Consider the following 14,311-nt stretch of genomic DNA (forward strand, 5'->3'; position numbering starts at 1 on the left):
CAAAAAGAAAGAAGTCAAACCAGTACAATCTTACAAATTATAATCAAATAACATATCATAGTGGTAATATACATTTGATTTTTACACTGATAATTTTAACTTGTCTTACTTTTTCCCCTCCTGTATTTTTGATATGCAATCAAGAAAACAAAGAGGTAAAGCACTATTTACTGTTTTAATTTACTTATAATTAATTTTGATTTTATGGAGAAAATTGAAAGACTTTTTAATGAATGTTTTAGAAAGAAGAAACAGAAGGAGAGACAGAATACAAATTTGAATGGCAGAAAGGAGCTCCATGAGAAAAGTACGGTCTGGTTTGCTTTTAAGATACAATATATATCACTATATCTGCAATCCCATCTTATGTTATTACCTTTATATGCATTAGAGAAAGTAACTAATATGAAAACATTTTTATTGAACTTTCTTATGCAACCAATCTACTTTTATCATAGTCTTGTTTTATATTCTTGTTCTTTTTATTTATAAATTACAAACTATAAGCCTAGATATTTGATAACTATTTTGAAATATTAAATAGACTATAGTTCTGTATACTTATTGAAGTAATAACACATTTCATATTGTTTTGAGGACTATAACTTTTTCAAGTTAACTACCATTGAATTTATTAAATTATTCTTAATATTTTATTTATACATTTTCTCTATTTAATAGATATGCCAAAGATGACATGAACATCAGAGATCAGCCCTTTGGCATTCAGGCAAGTGACATGTATTTTACCCTTTACGAATAATTTTTATTTAGTAAATATCTACATAATTATCAAAAAGGTGTTCACGCTGAAAAAGAACAATATGGTTTGTATTGGTATCAGATGATGGTAGGAATAAGGAGAAAACATTAAATGTGGTAGACTGACCAAAAATGTGAATCAAAATTACTAATAAGAGTTATGGGGAGGCTGGGATTGTAGCTCAATGGTAGAGCGCTCGCCTAGCATGCGTGGGGCCCTGTGTTCGATCCTCAGCGCCGCATAAATTAAATGAATGGAATAAAGGGATTGTATCCAACTACAACTTAAAAAAATAAATATTAAAAAAAAATTATAGGGCTGCAGTTGTGGCTCAGCTGTAGAGCCCTCACCTAGCATGTGTGAGGCCTGGGTTTGATCCTCAGCACCACATAATAATAAATAAATAAGATAAAGATATTGTATCCAACTGCAACTAAAAAATAAATACTTAAAAAAAAGAGTTATAATGATGTTGGTGTCTGCTCTTTTCCAAGAATTTGGAGAATTAGGTCATGACCAAGAAAAGATTTAAAACAGTAATTTGTTTAGAATCAGGGCAGCCTGTCACTAGAGGGAATCCTTATAAGGAAAATGTTGTTGGAACCTTTCCTTGCTTGTTCATTTATGTATTATCTGTAACTTAAACAGCAGAGCTGAGTCCTTACAGTTGGCACAGAGGTTGGGCCTGAAAAGCCTAAAATAAGTTCTATTTGAACCTTTACAGGAAAATTTTGCCAGCTCCTGGTTTAGAAATTTGAAACTTTTAATTTTGACTTATTAAAACTAAGAAATTTTAAGATGATATTGTTATATTGCAACCAACTAAGAAGTAAAAAACAATAGGATTCAGCTTAGGTGTTAGGCAGAATTTATAATAAGATTTTAGTATTTGTATTAAATTTACCAAACTTAGTTTTGTAGTATCTTTTCCTACAGATCTTTTTAAAATGTGAGTAATTTAACTTGAATCCTGCCAAACATTGGTTAGATTCGTAGTATTTTAGTAACCAAAAGAATATTCATTCACTTTTCTCAGGTTCGAAATGTAAGATGTATTAAATGTCACAAATGGGGTCATGTCAACACAGATCGAGAATGTCCTTTGTTTTGTCTTTCTGGAATCAATGCAAGTTCGGTTCCCATTGATGGCTCAGGTAGGCATTAGACATGATTTTTTTTAGAATTTAGGTAAATAAGGAAAGAAAAATAACATTTTTTTCTTTAATCTGAGTATTTTTTGTTTTATTTGAGTTTTATTGTTTTAGACTAAGGCACATTACCAAAATATGATTATCATTGAGAAATTCTGTGTTGAAACTAAAATGCTTTGTAATAGAATTAAAATGTAATTTTTCCAGCCAAAGGCCCTATGAACTTGATTTTTTAAGGTAAGATAACAATAAATACTTTATCAGGTTAGTGGCCTAAAATTAGAAAATAAATAGTTGATTCTCATATTTAGATTCTCCTGATTTTTAAAAAAGGCTGGAGTGAAAGCCTCAGCAATCATTTCTCTTTGGTTCATGGAATTAAAAACAAAACTGAGTAAAAAAAGATGATAAATATGTTTAAATTGGGTTTATATTGGAAAATTATTTATCTTACTACGTATTATTTTCTAAAAAAAAATTTGTCCACTTGGGTTTGCATCATTTTGGCTCTTCATAAAAAGGATACTAAAACTGTGAAGTTTTAGCTTAAGTTCATCATTATCTTACTACTATTTCATTGAGATAGCCATACTAATTTAATCCTGTCTCAGAATAAGTCATAATAGAAATACCCTACTTAATTCTATAACCTTCAATGAGTAATTTCACTTTTATGGGCTTCAACTCCTGATTTTTTTTTTTTTTTTGGTACAAGGGATTGAACCCAAGGGCACTTTATTACTGAACTACATCCCCAGCCCTTTATAAAATCTTTTACCTGGAGGGAGGGTTCCACTAAGTTGCTGAGAGTCTGACTGAATTGCTGAGGCTGACATCAAACTTGAGATCTTCCTACCTGAGCTTCCCTAGTCACTGGAATTACAGGCATGAGCCATCACACCCAGCTCAACTCCTGATTTTACAATAAGGATGATAGTATGACTCAGATTTTCAGCACTTTATAAAGCAGCTATAGAACTCTTTTTTTTTAAAGAAATCTTACATAAAACCCTAAAACATAAAAGCACTGCTATTTATTGAAACAAGTCCTCTGGGCATTAAGTCCCCTTCTTTCAGTCGCAAGGCCTCCAGTCATCTCTTTAGAATCTCTATGGCTTTTGCTGTTCACCTCAATCTTGAGCCTAGGGTTCACCCTCATTCAGCTTTCAACCTTTTGCATCTGTTCTTACTTTCTTCTAGAAAACCACGTTCAAAAAAGTTCATCTTAATATTAGGAGTTTAGGAATTTGATCCATCGTTATTTTGGGCATTTCCCTAGTGGTGGTATAGATGTTAGAATTGGTGAAGGAAGCATACCTATAAAATACTGTGATTGATTTTTGAAAAATCTTTATTCCTGTAAAATAAGTTCAGAAACCACCTTTTAAGGAGAAGGAGAACTAGTTGTTCAGTTGTAAGACAATGTTAATACAGTCTTTGTTCTGGCAAAATACCTTATAAAAGAACTTACCAGGGCTGGGGATGTGGCTGAAGTGGTAGCACGCTCGCCTGGCATGCGTGCGGCCCGGGTTCGATCCTCAGCACCACATACCAACAAAGATGTTGTGTCCGCCGAGAACTAAAAAATAAATATTAAAAAATTCTCTCTCTCTCTCTCTCTCCTCTCTCACTCTATCTTTAAAAAAAAAAGAACTTACCACTGATACCACAATACAGATACTCTTAATAACCCACATAGCTAATTCTCCCTCCTTCCCTGCCCTCTTCCAATTAGTAGAAGGGATAAAGGCCCCAAAGGAAATAAAACCCCAAAGAAAATGGAGTGGAGTAGGTCATACATCACGAACCCATTTGGCTCAAATATTTTTGACACTTCCCTTTCTTAGTCCAGAGATTCATTGTTACATCTTAAAAGTATATTCTGTTTTCAAGATAGGGTTGCTTCTTTCTCATCTTTTCCTTCATGCCAGTCTTATAGTTTCCTTACACCTACATGATTCATGGGTTGTTTTGAGACAGGCAGAAGTAGTAGCTGTCTTTCTTCCCCAGCCTCATCTTACTCTGATCCTGCTTCTGAGAGAATGAGTAGGATAGACTCCAGGCTTAGCCCTTTCTTTTAATAATCAGTAGGCCTGCCTTGTCTTGAGTCTGTATTAGAAAGTATGCTAACAACAACCCAAAGAACTTGTGTATTAACCTATTTTTAAAAGTATTTAAAACAAGAGCTGGGGTTGTGGTTCAGTGGCAGAGCACTGGCCTCGAACATGTGAGGCACTGGGTTCGATCCCCAGTGTCACATAAAAGTAAATAAACAAAATAAAAGTATTGTGTCCAACTACAACTAAAATATTTTTTTAAAATAAAGATATTATGTCCATGTTTAACTAAAAATATTTTTTAAAAAAATAAGTATTGAAAACAGTAAAACCCCACAGTCACATGCCACACAGTTAGTAAATTCCTGTTTAATGCAGCTGGTTATTGACTTTTCTTTAGCCCTCCATTTGTATCCATTAACCTTATGGTAATTCAGTGTATGCAATTCAGGTTTTTGTATGCCATTCATTGGGGTATTATTGTAGAACTATTCTTTTCAGTTAAGTGAACTTTGTCCAAATAACATGAATGAAGTAGAAAAATACATAACTTGTTGAATCCTATTGTTTTACCTATATTTAACCATATTTAAGAAGTCTACATATATTGACATATGTTACATACAATATATTGTCTGTTTTGCCTGTGAAATTTGGTAAAGACTTGAAAGAACTGTATACAGGGTGTTGGAGCAAGTATGGTAAGATGAATATTTAAATCCTTTGTTAATAAATTGAACAGCCATTTTGAAGGGCCATAATATATATCAGAAGTATTCAAAACATCATTTGGGGCATGCCTGTAATCCTAGCTACTCAGGAGGCTGAATCAGGAGGATTGCAAACTTGAGGCCAGCCTTAACAATTTACTGAGGCCCTGTCTCAGAAAAACACAAACAAACAAAAATCCACCATATCCTTTTACCTTCCAGTAGTTAAAAGAAAGCAATAAGGTATACCCTCAAAGATTCACAGTAGTGAAAGATTAGAAACAACATGTAGACTTCTCAAGTATGGTTAAATATAGGTAAAACAATAGGATTCAACAATTTATGCATTTTTCTACTTTGTTCATATTATTTGGAAAAAGTTCATTTGACTGAAGAGGAATTCTACAATAATACCCCAATGAATGTCCATCAGTAGGGGGTTTATTCAGCAGTTATTTATGAAGCAATTATAAGTTCTGTGATGAAAATGTAATTGGAATCTGTGATCAAAACTAACTGGGGAGTTACTATATTAAGTGGTCAGAAAGGCCCCTCTGAGGAAGTGATGTTAAGATGAGACCTGAATGACAAGACGATTACAGCAGAGTGAGATCTGGGAAAAGAGCATTTGGCGTATCAGGCAAAAGGAACAGCCTTTCATACAGAGGGACCATCAATCCTGATAGGGCACATACTTAGTGGCACTCACCTAGTGGTTAAAAACATTGACTAAAGGGCCTGGGGTTGTGGCTCAGCGATAGAGCGCTTGCCTAGCCATGTGTGAGACCCTGGGTTTGATCCTCAGCACCACTTAAAAATAAATAAATAAAGGTATTGTGTCCAACTACAACTAAAAAATAAATATTAAAAAAATATTGATTGAAGATGACTCCTTAGATGCCTGCTTTAGAACTTCTACTGTGCTGCTTCTTAATTGTAACTTTAGGCAAGTTATTTAACATCTCTTGCTGATATGTATAAAACATAATAGTACCTACATCTCATAAAGTTGTTATGAAAACTAGATAAGTTAATACATGATGCTTAGAATAGTGCCTGGCATGTAATAATCACTTCTTGAGTATTTTTTTTTATTAATTGTGGAGTATCTCCCGCAAATGGAATACTCTACAACCGTATGTAATATATATACATAAGTAATATAGCTAGAGATCTATGTTGATTTGTAAGGATATAGGAGGATATATCAAGTGTAAAAAAAGTTAAATGGTATCAATTAAAAGTATGTAGGATAAACAAAATGTCAAGCATTCCATAATTAAATTGGCTTTCAAGGATGAAGTTATTTTTAAAATCTGTATGACTTTAGATGCTCTACCTTTTATGATAAAAGGATGACTTACTGATATAAGAGCCTCTATTTTTAGGGTTGTCGGTGTAGCTCAGTGGTAGTGCATTTGCCTGGAGCCTCTGGATTTGATCCCTAACCACCCGCACCCCCCAGAAAAGCCCTATTTGAAAATTAATTCTTAGAACCAGTTTATTATTTATTTTTCAAACACTTGTTTTTAGCAACTATGTATTTGACATCCTACACATTAGCCAATAAGTTTTTTAAACTTTATGTTCTGGTTTATTGAAGGTATAGACTATTCCTAGTTTCCAATCAAATCAGAAACATTAACATATCACATAAGAGACAGTTGGGCACAGTGGTGCATGCTTATAATTCTAGCAGCTCAGGAGGCTTAGGCAGGAGTATCACAAGTTCAAAGCCTGCCTCATAAACTTAGCAAGACCCTGACTCTAAATAAAAAATAAAAGGGGCTAGTGACAATCTACTCAAAATTAGAATACGATTTAAGAGTCTGTTTAATAGAGGAAAGCATTGTTAAATTAGGTAGTTAACAGAGTAAGAAGGACTAAAATGATCTCTGAAGAATTAAAATTTAGATAGGTAGAAAGAAAGTTTGACACCTCCCCCCCCCAAAAAAAAGACCTGAAGAAAAACATAAGCACAAAAGAATTTAACTTGAATAGAATAAAATTTGAATGGCTCTCAAGATGGGATGGAGGGAATTTGTCCATTCATCCTGCAACCAGTGTTTCCCAAGCTTACCTACTGTAAGGAATCACTTAACACAGCTTGTTTAAATATTGGTTCTCAAGCTCCTGCCCCATAGGGGCTATTGAATAAGAGTCCAGAGAAAAGTCTGAGAATCTTATCCTCGGATAATGCTTATGATCTGTTGTTTGTCTTTGGAAGGCAAATAATATAGAGGAAAATGAAAGAGAAATGTGTTGAAAGAGCCTTTACATAAAAAGGGGGGGGGACAAATTTTCAACATTTCTAATTTTTAAGTATTGTAAAGAATCTAAATATCGTGCAATAGGGGAATGGCATGATATTAATTAAACTAGGTGTGGTATCGAAGGCCTATAATCCATCTACTCAGGAGGCTGAGGCAAGAGAATCATAAGTTGGAGGCCAGCCTCAGCAACTTATTGAGACCCTGATTCAAAATAAAAAATGAAAAGGGCTGGGGATATAGTTCAGTGTTAGAGAGCACCCCTGATTTCAATTCCCAGTACTCCAGATAAAAAATACTAACTGAATTTTCATTGGAATTAGTTAAGATGTTAATTTGATGAAATTACAAGCAATATTATTTTGTATTAAAATTTTAAAATAAACTTAAAATTTAGCCTTTTTAAGCACTAAAACTCTTCAGAAAGCTAATGCTTTCCTTTCTATTCCCATGTTAAGTTTATTTTCAGAATATTAGAACAGCTAAAGGAAGCAGAGTTATTGTTGTGGTGCAAAGGCTGTGTTCACAATGAGAAATACCTAACAGACTGAATTAATTCTTTGCCTTAATCTTTATATCTTTAAGATATTAGGGAAACTTTATCTTTATATCTTTAAGATATTAGAGAAACTTCCATTTCCAGTTTTTTCTTTCAAACTGACAAGGTAGGAGAGTAAAAACTGCCATATACACAGGGTATTTTAATTTCTTAAATTCTGTATCTGAATTGTCTAAGAATATCTGAAGACATTGAACTCTGTTAAAATTGTGAAAGTAATAGGGATTCATTCAGTTGTAAAGCCCTTGCCTAGTATGCACAAGGTCATAGGTTCCATCTCCAGCACCACAAAAAAAGAAAAAGAAATCAGTAGCTTTCACTATCTAGGCTATTACATAAGGTGAAAGTTACCAATCTGTTTCTGATGTACCATCAAGGTTGAAAACCATTATCTTAAGCTGTTTATAAGAATAATTGAAGATTTGGGAGGATAGTACCTTTTACTGTATATTTGTTTGTTTAACTTGTGTTTTATTTATCATAAAGTCATAAATTTATCCTAAGGAAATAGTCATGAATATGTCCTAAAGATTTAGTCACAAAGAATTGTGTATGATAGTGAGAGACAATACTAAAATATCTAGTAAAAAAAAAAAATTCCCTCATACTGGGGTTTGAACCCAGGGGCATTCTACCCACAAGCTATATCCCCAGCCCTTTTTATTTTAATTTTGTGACAGGGTCTTACTAAATTGCTGAGCCTGTTCTCGAAACTTGTGTGTGATTGTTCTGCCTCAGCTTACCAATCTGGGATTATGAACATGAACCTGGACTGTTGAAAGGAAATTAAGTGAATTATGGAACATTGTTATAATGGAATTCTGTACAATGCAGCATTTAAAATGATAAGATTTCTTAATGATGGGGATATTTTTTAAAACATTTAGTGAATTTTTTAAAAATAGGTTATGAGACAGAGAAGTTACAGTTGTATATCTGTTTATGTGTATAGGTAGACACAGAAACAGATATTTTAAAGAAAAGGATTGGAAGGAGATAGACCAAATTAATAGTGGTTGTGTTTGGGTAGTAGGATTACTAAGATTTTTAGTTTTATCTTTTTGCTTATCCATATTTCCAACAGTGAAGATAAATTACATTTATAAATTTTTAAGTGAGCATTTCTTTAAAAGAATTAAAAATTATACATAGAAATAAATTATTTTAAATTGTATTGCTCCATTAATGCCTCTAAAGTTTGACCTGAATTTAGCAGTAGTACTTAACTAAAGCTAATAGAAACTCTTAAAGGTTTCTCAAAAACAAAATCAAAACTCTACTATCTTAAATAGAAAAGTGAGTAATAATGATGTAATATTCTGAACTTGAATGCAATGAAAAATAAACTGACCAATTTCCTAATCCACTTGGTGATTCAAACTAAAAAAAAAAAAATCTTTTCATTTAAAAAAATCACCTATTGAATAATGTCTCACCAGTGAATAGAGATTATTTTTGCAATAAGGCAATTTCAGTAGATGTGGTTATCATGGGATAATCACACCCCTGGGGTACAGCCTTGTGCCTGTAATCTCCCAGGAGTGTAATTATTTCATGATAACTGCACCCCCTGGTGTTACATTATTTCTATTATGAAATTCTTAGTTTAGTATATAAAGTAACTTACTTTGATCACTGGAAACTGCAAGGTGCTGTTAGAATGCTCCAGCTGTGAGGTTTACAGAGACCAGCTATAAGATTTACTTCTCCTTTACAAAGTTAAATTAGGCAATCAAAATGCTTCTTTGGGCTAAGCTGGTTTAGAATATCTTTTCTACTGAAAAGATCATCTTACCTTTTTCATCCACTCCAGATACATCAAAATTATCCTTAAAACTTGTAAGCTTCAGTGGTAACTGAATTTTTATAAAATATTCTATAACATAATTAAATGACTAATTCATATCTTTTATCTATACTCTGTAGAACTTATTTTTTATCACTGACTCTTAACATCTGTCAGTTATTTGTGTTTTTAATGTATATTGAAATTAAAAATCTTTTTCTTTTTTCTTAAACCACAGTGGAGTATTTCAACAGAGCAAGTGATTTGTTTGTTTTTTCTGGTACTAGGGATTGAACCCAGCCAGGGCCTCATGCATGCTAGGCAAGTGCTCTACCACTGAGCTGCATCCCCAGCCTTTTTATTGTATCTTGAGACAGGGTCTCACTAAGTTGCCCTCAAACTGAGGCTGACCTCAAACTGAGCAAGTATTTTTTAAACAGCTTTATTGAGCTATAATTTACATGCCATCAATGCAATGGCTTTTAGTGTATTTACAGAGTTGTACATCCATCACTATAGTCAATTTTAGAACATTTTAATTTTCCTAAAAAAGAAAGAAAGAAAATCCCTTGACCCTCACCCTCCAGTCCCCAGCTGTAGGCAACCACTAAACTACTTTCTGTCCCTATATCTTTGCCTCTTCTGGACATTCCATTCTTCCATGGAATGTGTTTTCCCATTATGCTTAAATGCCCAGATATTCACACACACATACACCAGTCTTATAATAGCCCACCAGGATACAAGTTTATATGTAGGCACCTATAAAACAGGTAAATGTGTAAGATTTTCTTCAAAGAACATAAAGCAAAATTCTATTTTTAAACTCCTTTTTTCCCTAAACATGGATTTTGTATCTCTCTCCATGTTTGACTTTCAGATCTTTTTCTTCAGGAAGCAAATAGTTAGCTCTAAATAGTTACTCTATAGGAGAGCTAGACATGCTGAAGCACTTCCATTGCTAATATTTTATTAAAGATTATTACACCTATATTTTTATACCTTATGAGAGGTACTGGCATGTAATTTTTCTTTCTTGTTTGTATTTGGTTTTGGTATCAGGATGATGTTAGTCTTATAGAATAAGTTAGGTAATGTTCCTTCTGTTTCTGTTATCTAGAAGAGATTATTAATATAATTTCTTCTTAGGGCTGGGGATGTGGCTCAAGTGGTAGCGCACTCGCCTGGCATGCGTGCAGCCCGGGTTCGATCCTCAGCACCACATACAAACAAAGATGTTGTGTCCGCCGATAACTAAAAATAAATAAATAAATAAATATTTAAAAAATTCTCTCTCTCTTTCTCTTTCTCTCCCTCCCTCCCTCCCTCCTTCTCTCTCCCTCTCTCTCCCTGTCTCACTCTCTTTAAAAAAATATATATATATATAATTTCTTCTTTAAATATTTGATAAAATTAACTAGTGAATCCATCTGGGCCTGTCACTTTTTGTTTTAGAAGGTTATTGATTGATTGTTGGCTAAATTTCTTTACTAGATAGATGCCTATCAAATGACCTTTTTCTCCTTTTGTCAGCTTTGGTAGATTGTGTCTTTCAAAGAATTGGTCCATTTCATGTAAATCAGATTTAATGGTATAGAATCATTTGTTGTATTCCATTATTACCCCTCTAATGTCCATGGATCTGTAGTGTTGACCCTCATTTCATTTCTCTTTCCTTGGTTAGCTAGAGCTTTATCAATTTACTGATCTTTTCAAAGAACCAGCTTTTGTTGTGATTGATTTTTCTCCCTTGTTTTCCTCTTTTTATTTCTTCTCTTCTTATTTTGAATTTAATTTGCTCTTCCTTTTCTAGTTTTATAAGACAGAAGATTATGTAATTGATTTGGGAGAGGTGATGAAGTTTGAATCCAAGGCCTCACCCATGCTAGTCAAGTTCTGTTCCACGGAGCTACACTCCAGCTCTACATATTGATTTTAAATCTTTCTTCTAATACATGTATTTAGTACTATAAATTTCTTTCTGAGTTGGTTTTTGCTGTGTCCTACAAAATTTAATAGGTTTTATTACAATGATTTCTGACATTAACTACCCAGAAATAGGCCAGACTTCACAGGTTAACAGTTCTCCAAAGACTATTCTCAATTAAGACACCAGCTACAAATTTGGGAGTTCCTAGACCACCCACCAAACCTGCTACAAATCCACGCTTCCTTCTACCTGCCTAAGGTTTGATAATTCACTAGACTGACTTACAGAACTCAGAAACTAACACTATACTTGTGATTACAATTTTACTATAGTAAAAGGATAAAAATCAGGGTAAGCCAAAAGAAGAGGTACATAGAACAAGGTCTGGGAAGGTCCCAGACACAGTCTTCCAAAGTCTCCCTGTAGAGTCAGTACCTGTCAATCTTCTTGTACATTAATATATAACAACTTTTATTAACCAGGGAAGCTTATCCAAGCTGTCTAGTTTTTATTGGTCTTTATTACATAGTTGTGAATGATCAAAATCATTAGCCATGAGATTTAACTCTTCTATCTCCAGCTCTTCTTTCTTCCTCAAAGGGCTTCTCTCACCTAGCTCAAAGTCTAGCCCTCTAATCACATGATTTATTTTTCTGGTATGGTCAGCCACTATCTTGAGTCAGCTCTTTTTTTGTTGTTTTGTTTAGTATTTTTTTAGTTGTAGGTAGACACAATACCTTTATTTCATTTATTTATATGTGGTGCTGAGGACCGAACCCAGGGCCTCTCACCTACTAGGTGAGTACTCTACCACTGAGTCACAACCCTAGCCCTTGAGCATGATCTGATCATGTATATTGAAATTAAAAATCTTTTTCTTTTTTCTTAAACCACAGTGGAATATTTCAATCATGAGTCACCATCATGAGGCACATCAATAACATAAACTATCAGGACCCACCAAAGATACTCTTATTACTCAGGAAATGTCAAGAGTTGAGGTTCCCTCAGAACTGGGGACAAAGGCTAGGCATGGGGACCAGCCCAGCCATTCAGGAAGCTGCGGCATGAGGATCACAAGTTCAAAGCCAGCCTCAGCAATTTATTAAAGCCCTGTCTCAAAAAATAAAATGTGTTGGGGATGTGGCTCAGTGGTTAAGCACCCCTATGTTCAATCCCTAGTACTTTAAAAAAAAGAACTGGGGACAAAGACCAGCCCAAAATTGTTATACAGCAGTTGTATTGTCTATTCTTAGTTGAAAATATTTTTTACTTTTTCCTGAGACTTCTTTGATATATGTGTTTAGAGCTCTGTTATTTAATCTCAAAATATTTTAGGTTTTTCTTTTACTTTTATTAAGTTGTGTTATATGGCCCAGATGTGGTCTATTTGGTAAATGTTCTATATGAATGTGAGAAAATATATATTTTTCTGCTGTTGCTAGGTGAATGAAGTATTCTATAAATGTCAACTAGGAAAAAAATGTCAACTAGATCCAGTTGATGGATCAGTTCAATATATTCTGATTTTTCACCTGTTGTATCTGTCAGTTATTGATAGAGGGATGGGAAGTCTCCAGCTATAATAGTGGAGTTGCCTGTTTCTAAAGATACTCATCAGTTTTTGCTTTACACATTTTGATGCTCTGTTAGGCACATACACATATTTGGGTCTTTTTGGAAAATTGACCCTTTGACCGTTATGTAATACTCTATTTAGCCTTGGTATGAAATCTGTTTGTCTAAAATTAATATGGCGCCAGGTACAGTGGTGCATGCTTGTAATCCCAGCTACTCAAAAAGCTGAGACAGGAGGATTACAAATATGAGGCAATCATACTTAACAACCAGAGCAACTTAGCAACCCCCCGTCACAGATTTAAAGAATAAAAAGGGTGGCTCAGTGGTTTTAACGCAGTGGTAGAGTTCTCCTGGATTCAATAAAATTAATATATATGCTCCATCTTTATTTGGTTATTGTTAGCCTGGGGTATATCTTTCTCCATTCATGCACTCTTTTGCTTTGTTTTTATTTTTGTTTTTTGTGGTGCTAAGGATCGAACTCAGAGGCTACCACATGCTAGGCAAGCACTATTACTGAACTAACCCCATCCCCCATTCTTTTACTTTTAATTTGTGTCTTCTTTTTTTTTTCAGTACTTGGGGTTGGGCCCACGGGTACTTAACCACTGAACTACATCCCCAGTTCTTTTTTGAGATAGGGTCTCACTAAGCTGGCCTTGTCCTTAAGATCTTTCTGCCTTTGCCTCCCGAGTTGCTGGGATTATAAGTGTGCATCCCCCAGCTCCTGTGCCTTTATGTTTAAAGTAGATTTCTTTTGAATATCATACAGTTGGGTCTTTGTTTTTTTCTTATAGTCTCTTAGTTGGTATGTTAAGATTCTTTATATAAAAGTGATGATTGGTATAGTTAATAGCTTTCATTTTTTAACATTTATTTTTTAGTTATAGGTGGACACAGTATCTTTATTTTACTTTACGTGGTGCTGAGGATTGAACCTAGTGCCTCACACATGCTAGGTGAGCACTCTACCTCTGAGCCACAACCCCAGCCCCTAGCTTTTGTTTTTTGTAATTGTTTTCTATTCATTGCCCTCATTCATCGTTTCATTTTTGTTCTTTTTCTGCTTCATCTGGTTTTAAATGAGTATTTTATATGATTTCACGTTTTCTCAACATTTCAATTATACTATTTCTTGATATTTTTTTTTAAATTGGTCATCTCAGACTTTGCAATATACACGTATAACTAAGTCTACTTTCAAAGAACACTCTACAACTTCCTGAATAGTGCAGGTGCCTTTTAACAAAGTACCTAGTTCCTGTTATATAATAGAGTTCTTCCTTCCTATCCCTTAAACATTGCTGTTATAATTTCATTTACTCATAAGCTATAATCATTTATTTTTGCTATCTTTATTTTGAATCAGCAGTTATCCTTTGGATCAGTTAAGAATATGAAAAATGGGTTGGGAATATACCTCAATGGTAGAACACTTACCTAGTATGCACAAGGCCATGAATTGATTCCCAGCACTGCAAATAAAGAAAAAAAATTGAAAAAT

General features: G+C 33.9%; 1 pseudogene; it reads left to right on the forward strand.

Moving 5' to 3' along the window:
• LOC144252711 (corepressor interacting with RBPJ 1-like) overlaps positions 1 to 14,311 on the forward strand; it is a 35,930-nt pseudogene that overhangs the window by 8,123 nt on the left and 13,496 nt on the right.

The sequence above is a fragment of the Urocitellus parryii genome, unplaced genomic scaffold, assembly GCF_045843805.1.
Source record: "Urocitellus parryii isolate mUroPar1 unplaced genomic scaffold, mUroPar1.hap1 Scaffold_53, whole genome shotgun sequence".
In the NCBI taxonomy this organism is placed as follows: Eukaryota; Metazoa; Chordata; class Mammalia; order Rodentia; family Sciuridae; genus Urocitellus; species Urocitellus parryii.